Source organism: Bubalus bubalis, chromosome 8 (genome assembly GCF_019923935.1).
Source record: "Bubalus bubalis isolate 160015118507 breed Murrah chromosome 8, NDDB_SH_1, whole genome shotgun sequence".
NCBI classification, from domain to species: Eukaryota; Metazoa; Chordata; class Mammalia; order Artiodactyla; family Bovidae; genus Bubalus; species Bubalus bubalis.
Genome location: NC_059164.1, coordinates 27,375,663 through 27,383,329, shown reverse-complemented (window position 1 = coordinate 27,383,329; position 7,667 = coordinate 27,375,663). Strand labels below are relative to the sequence as shown.

At 41.3% G+C, this 7,667-nt stretch overlaps 1 pseudogene; it reads right to left on the bottom strand.

Annotated features, from left to right (window-relative positions):
• Window positions 1-4,150: 4,150 nt before the first annotated feature.
• Window positions 4,151-4,592, bottom strand: LOC123334877 (annotated as a pseudogene).
• Between the last annotated feature and the right edge of the window lie 3,075 nt (window positions 4,593-7,667).

Below are 7,667 nucleotides of genomic sequence, written 5' to 3'. Positions count from 1 at the left end.
TAAATAAGTTTGGGAGTTGTCCTCCCTCTGCATACTAGCCCCCTCAGAGTATCCTCAGGGCAGTCAAACCCTGTCCTTTCCCTGGTGTCTGAAGCCTGAGCCTTGTTACCCAGCCCTCACTTGACACAGTGTGCATGGAAACAAGGATCTCAGACTGGTAAGTTCTAGTTGGCACTGATCTCTGTGGTGAATTCTCTCCTCTTTGCCTTTCACACACCTGTCATTGCACTCCCCCCTGAGATTGCAAAGCTCCCCCCTGTCCCCACCCTTAAGGGGATTTGAAACTTTTCCTCTTTCACAGCTCCCTCCTAGAGGAGCAGGTCCCATCCCAATTCATTTTTTTCTTACATTTTTTGCCCAACCCTGTTATATGGAGATTAGCTTGCCTTTCTGGATGTCTGGGATCTTATGACAGCATTCAGAAGGTGTTCTGTAGGAGTTGTTCCATGTGTAGATATATTTTTTGATGTATTTGTGGGGAGGAGGAGGATCTCCATGTCTTATTCTTCTGCTCTCTTGAAAGTCCCCACTGTGTTCCTTTTTTATTGAGGAAGAACAAGGCTTTCCAGAAGCTCAGCTCAGTAGACTTCCTCTTATATTTTATTGGCTAGAAGTAAGCTCACATGACTACTTCCAAACTAAGAACTGATCCAAGAGGATCAGATAACTACAATTGTTTAGACTAAGGGAGATTTACTCCTTGGGCTGTGGTAAGAATCAAAAGTCTCTGAGATCAAGGTACCACAGGCACCATCTGAACGATCTAAACTTTCCCTGTCAGTAAGGAAAGATTATTGGATATTGTACAGACAATGGAAGGGTGCTTTCATATCCACAGTGCATCTCACTCTTCTTAAAATTAAATCACTAGTATTAGTAAATAGCACATAAAACAAAAGTATAAAATATAGCAGTAGTTGATTGAGAACATGTTTTGGCCTCCATTTTCTTGTGCTACCTAGGTTTTAGGTATGAAGGGTTCTAAATGACATTCAGACTTCCTATTAATAACTTGATTTATTAATGTGCTTCAAACCCATGGTATAAATAAATTATAATTCTCAAGAACTTAATTTAGATTCTGGTATTTAGGACCTTTGGAGGTATGTTAATTAAATCTCAGTGTTCTCATTTGTAAAACAGAAATATTATCATTTATTTTGGGGACGTATGCTATAATGTGGTTGTAAGGGTTAAATTCCTAGTGCAGATTATGGCATTCTATAATGCGTGCTATGGAGAAGGCAATGGCACCCCACTCCAGTACTCTTGCCTGGAAAATCCCATGGATGGAGGAGCCTGGAAGGCTGCAGTCCATGGGGCAGCTGAGGGTCGGACACGACTGAGCGACTTCACTTTCACTTTTCACTTTCATGCATTGGAGAAGGAAATGGCAACCCACTCCAGTGTTCTTGCCTGGAGAATCCCAGGGATGGGGGAGCCTGGTGGGCTGCCGTTTCTGGGGTCACACAGAATCGGACACGACTGAAGTGACTTAGCAATAGCAATGTGTGCTAAGTTGCTTCAGTCATGTCTGACTCTTTGTGACCCTGTGGACTGTGGGCCACCAGGCTCCTCTGTCCATTGGATTTTCCAGACAAGAATACTGGTGTGGGTTGCCATTTGTTTCTCCAGGGGATCTTCCCAACCCAGGAATCGAACCCACATCTCTTATGTCTCCTGCATTGGCAGGTAGGTTCTTTACCACTAGCACCACCTGGGTTAGGAAGATCCCCTGGAGAAGGTAATGGCTACCCACTCCAGTTTTCTTGCCTGGAGAATCCCTTGGACAGAGGAGCCTGGCAGACTATAGTCCATAGGGTTGCAAAGAGTCAGACACGACTGAGCAACTAACACTTTTGTGGCATTCTGTAAGTTACCTATGCTGCTGCTGCTACTGCTAAGTCGCTTCAGTCATGTCTGACTCTGTGCGACCCCATAGATGGCAGCCCCCCAGGCTCCTTTGTTTCTGGGATTCTCCAGGCAAGAATACTGGACTGGGTTGCCATTTCCTTCTCCAATGCATGCATGCGTGCTAAGTCGCTTCAGTCGTGTCCAACTGTGTGTGACCCCATGGACAGCAGCCCACCAGGCTCCTCTGTGCACAGGATTCTCCAGGCAAGAATACCGGAGGGGGTTGCCACTTCCTTTTCCAAGATAAATACTGCTGCTGCTGCTGCCAAGTTGCTTCAGTCGTGTCCGACTCTGTGCGACCCCAGAGACGGCAGCCCGCCAGGCTCCCCCGTCCCTGGGATTCTCCAGGCAAGAACACTGGGGTGGGTTGCCATTTCCTTCTCCAATGCATGAAAGTGAAAAGTGAAAGTGAAATCACTCAGCCGTGTCCGAGTCCTAGCGACCCTGTGGACTGCAGCCTACCAGGCTCCTCCGTCCATGGCATTCTCCAGGCAAGAGTCCTGGAGTGGGTTGCCATTGCCTTCTCCAAAGTTACCTACAAATGTTTGCAATCTCAAATGTTTGTGCAATCTCAATTGCAAAGTTACCTATAAATGTTTGCAATTGAGATTGCACACTTATTACTATTCCTATATCCATGACTTATTGAATTATTGAAAGTGACCTCTATTTACTATTCATTGAGTAGTATAAAAAGTGGGAGAGAGGGACATAGCTATAATACATTGAGAAATTCTGGCTTCACTTTAGTTAGGTGAGCACAAATAAATTTAGTTACTATCACACTAAATAAATACTAAAAAGTTAGTATTAAATAAACACATATTCCCAACAAATTGGGAATCTTATAGGAATTAAGGCTGCTCCAGGAGTTTTTGGAAGACTAGACAGAAGTGGGATTTTTTTTGGATACTCCATCAAAGGAATTGCAATGTAGCTGCATTTTAAAACCTAGTATAAAACCAAACTCCTACAGACAAATAAACAACCAACAAATTCTGAGCTATTGTCTACAAAGACAGAATTTTTTTTATAATTGATGTATATAGCTGATTTACAATATTGTGTTTCAGGTGTACAGTAGAATGATTCAGTTATACATATATGTGTGTGTGTGTGTGTGTGTGTGTGTGTGTGTATTATAGGAGGCTTCCCAGGTGGAGCTAGTGGTAAAGAACCTACCTGACAATGCAGGGATGTGAGGCTCAGGTTAGATCCCTGGGTCGGGAATATCCCCTGGAGGAGGGCATGGAAACCCACTCCAGAATTCTAGCCTGGAGTATCCCACGGACAGAAGAGCCTGGTGGGCTACAGTCCAAAGGGTCACACAGAGTCAGATATGACTGAAGTGACTTAGCACTCACACACATGTACACACACACACACATGCATGTTTTCTGATTTTTTAAGGATTATGAATGAATTATACTTTTATTTACATTTAGCAGCGCCCTCCCCGCTGTGCTCTGGAAAGTGAATGGCTCACACTTGGACTTCATGTAGGCTCTGAATAGGAGGAGGTTGAGGTAGTGAGAAACCTCATCAGACAGAAAAGCATAACCCAAATCATCCCAGGTTTCATAATTTTGGTCTCCTAAAAGGACAGTTATTGCATGGTGTTTTATTATTTTTTTAAAAAAATTGTACTAAATAACACTCCTGACATCTATTTACTGCTTCTCTGTGTGAGAGGAGAGTGCCAGCATGTGGTACAGACAAGGAAGACTGGTGGGATCTGTGGGGCAAGGCCTCCACTTCCCAGTGACACTATTACCAGGAACTCCTGAGATGAGTTGAGCCTCTTCAGGATGTGGTTTGTGGCAGATAGCATGTGAGGAAAGCCTGCCCGCTCTGTCCTGGACCCCAGGCTGGCACTGAGATTTAAAGGCAAAGAGCATGTGGTAAGGGGCCAGGCTGAGGTGCCTTTGCGAGCAATGCTGACTGAGTGAGGCCAGGTAGGAGGGCTCACAGGTTCCCTTAAGAGGTGAGCAGTGAGCCAGGGTGGAGGGACCGATTCCAATGTAGTCAGGAAGGCTGCAGATCAAAAGTGGCTACTGATCTGGCATCAGTAACAAGACTGTGTCAAAACCACGATGGCTGAGCGTGGCACCAATATGCTGTGGTTAGAGAAAGTGGGCAACCAGCATTTGTTTGCAGAAGAGATGACGCTCTGAGTGGCTCAGCCAATAGCTCAGCTCAGCTTGTCTTGGACAGTGTTTCCCATAAAACCTCTGAGTTACTTGCATAGCATATGTGTCCATTCTCTCGCTAGTGCATTATAATCTTTCTGTCAGCCTTGTAGGTGTGGGCTGTCCCTGGCACTGGAGGGTCATCAGGGTTGGGTCACAAAGCAGGAAACAGATGAAGAAGAAAACTTTTGACACTCTCAGTGCTAGAGACCATTGGGACCACAGGGTATCAAGGCAGATGCTGCTGCAGCTGTTGATGTTGGGGTGTTAAACTTTGGTTGTGAAAGCAACGTTTGGGGGCTTGAAAGGATAATCTGTAGGCAAATGGATGGTCAGGAAGAAAATGCCTCCTTGGTAGGGACTGTCCTTCAGGCCCATGAAGGTGGCCTGCCAGTGGAACAAATCATCTCCCACAGGTCCTGCAGAGCAATGGGCAGGAGGGTCCCTCTGCAAGCCAGTTAATTTCTTCTGGATCCACTTCAGCACCATCCTTCTGCTGCTGGGGGATGGGGGCTCCCAGTCCAGGGCTACCAGAGGTAACTTGCTGCTGTCTTGGCCCTGATTCTTTTCCGTATAGGTTATTATAAGATATTGAATATAGTTCTGTGTGCTATAAAGAAAATCCTTGTTGCTTACCCATTTTTCATATGGTGGTGTATGATTGTTAATCCTGTGCTTTTATCCCTCCCCCCAGCTTTTCTTTGGTAAACATAAATGTGTTTCCTATGTCCGAGTCTGTTTCTTCTTTGTAAATTAGTGCATTTTTATTCCTTTTTAGATTGCACATATAAGTAATATCATATAATATTTGTCCTTCTCTGGCTTATTTCACTCCGTGTGATAATCTTTAGGTCCATGGCATTATTTCACTGTTTTTTATGACCAAGTATTATTCTACTGTTTATATATACCACATTTTCTTTTTCATTAATCTGTTCATGGACACTTAGGTTGCTTTCATGTATTGGCTATTCTATATATTGCTTCTGTGAAAATTGGGGTACATGTATATTTTCAAATTAAGATTTTCATTTTTTATGGATATATGCCCAGGAGTAGGATTGCTAGATCATATGGTAACTCTAGTTTTTTAAGGAACCTCCATTACTGTTTTCCATAGTGGCTACAACAAAGACAGATTCCATTTTTAATGATATTTTAAAAGCTGTCCTGTTAAATACAGAGCAGACCCCACCCTCAGCCCATTAAAATAAGTTACCTGATAGTTTCATTTGTAAGTTTAGCATTGCAGAAATTAGGACTGTTCATCCTTTATAATATCAAATCACATAAACTGACCACAGGTATGAGATAAAAATAAAACTCTTCAAAGAGCAAAAAGACATATGAAGCACAGAGATTCAGAGAGAATGGTAGTCATTTAAAGTGAGTGACCTGGGGAGGTACAAGCCTACATAGCCTGATTTTGTGTTAAAATAGCTCTCTGACTAAACATGCCATGCCACAGGGGTTTCACTCCATGCCATGAAACATTATTCAGTGAAGAGCTAAGACAACCAAGGGACTGTTTATTCAACAAGCTTTTTTGAACATCTATTAACATTATATATAAGACGCTAGGCAAGGGTTGTGGAGGGTAAGTTTTATTTTTGGTCATTTTTTAAAGTTAGTGCTTGAAACTTCTAAGTAATTACATTCTCTTTTTGATGCTAAGATGTAAAATGTGTTATAGCTTAATACATATGATTTTTCCAAGGGATTAAAACAGGAAAACATGTGAAGCCAATGAACATTTTGAGGGGTGAAAAATAGCTTGCTGTGTTTCTCTCTAAAACTTGAAAAATCTAATTACTACATATGGGAAAAGACATGTAGGAATATGACAAGACTTCTCTATATCCATTACTTAGAGTTTCATATAAAATTTGATCATTTTGATTGTTTCCCCTAATGTTGATGTGATATCTGTGTCCCCAGTATGAAAATCTTCCAACCTGTCGCCATCATTCTGGATGAAAAGTTCTCCAATTCAGAATCCAGTTATTTGTTTAGTTTTACTAGTGTTTATTATGTCAAGAAAATTTATTACTTTCTGTGATAGTGTCGTCCTTCCAGCTTGGCCTCTTGAAACCCACAGTTAGTGAATCCTTTTGATGTAAAGAGTGACGACAATTTAGGCTTACTTTAGTCAAAAGCTGGTCTTCTAAACCCTTCCACATCTAACAGTTATTGCCTTCTCCACACAGCACCCTGAATAACCAGCCAATTCTTGCCACCCATGCCTGTCCACCATCCTGCTTTCTTTCCTCCCCTTTCTATAATCATACCACAACATCTTTTTTTTTTTCTTTTCTTCCTGATCAGTAATAACAACCAGTACCTCAAAAATCTATCTTTAATACTAAGGAACTCAAAGCCTGAAGGTCTAATGGGAACATATTAGAAAAGACTTCCCATAATAGCAGCATAAGTTTTTTTTATTCTGAGCTAACCCAAAAGATATTTACCATGGTTGTATAGAGACTGTGTCTCTGCCCTTATCATTCAACCTGGGGAGTAACTCCCTAATGAGGAAGTACTTACATCTTATTAAGTAGCACATAACTTGCTGAATTCTTATTGACAAAGTCATAAACTGTAGCTTATTTTTCCTTGTTTTCCATATATGAGGTTTATGTAATTTGTTTTCATTTTCCTTTTATTGATTGGCCATTGCTGAAGCATAAATTATTTATGTGCTGGATGCTTAGGAAAACATTCAATTTTGAAATGGGAATAGGGTAAGTGATACTTTGGTGGCCAAAACTTATAATCCCATCTCAAAAATCTCTAGAAGAACAGCAAAGTCAATATTCAAGAAGAGTATGGATTATTTAGCTGTTTCCTACTCATATGTTAATAGTTTCAGCTATTATTTTTGCATTAACATGCATTTAATCAAGGTGTTTTATAACATCAATTCTCACAACTAGGGGTAGACTGACATTGTGGGTGTCCTACAAGAATTATTGAGGGTCACTTCAAAATGAGTTAAAATGTTTCAATATTTTATTCAAATATTTATATGATTTATTTAATTTTGTATATTTTATTTAAATAGATATTTTTATTTTTATTTAAATATAATCGCTTTACAATGTTCTGTTAACTTCTGCTGAACAACGAAGTGACTCAGCTGTATGTATACATATATCCCTGAACCACCCTCCCACTCCTCAGCCCTCTAGGCCATCACGGGGTACCACACTGGGCCCCCTGTGCTCTACCGTGGCTCCCCATTAGCTAGCTGTTATACACATGGTAGTGTACATGTGCTGTTCCTATTCTCCCAGTTTGTCTCGGCCTCCCCTTCCCGCTCTGTCCATATGTCTGTTCTTTATGTCTGCATCTCTATCGCTGCCCTGCAAATAGGCTCATCTATAAAATTTTTCTAGGTTCTGTACATATGAATTAATATATGATATTTGTTTTCCTCTGACTTCACTCTGTATGACAGACTCTAGGTCCATCCACATCACTACAAATGACCCAAATTTCTTTCTTTTATGGCTTAGTAATACTCCATTCTATATATGCACCACATCTTCCTTATCCATCAATCTG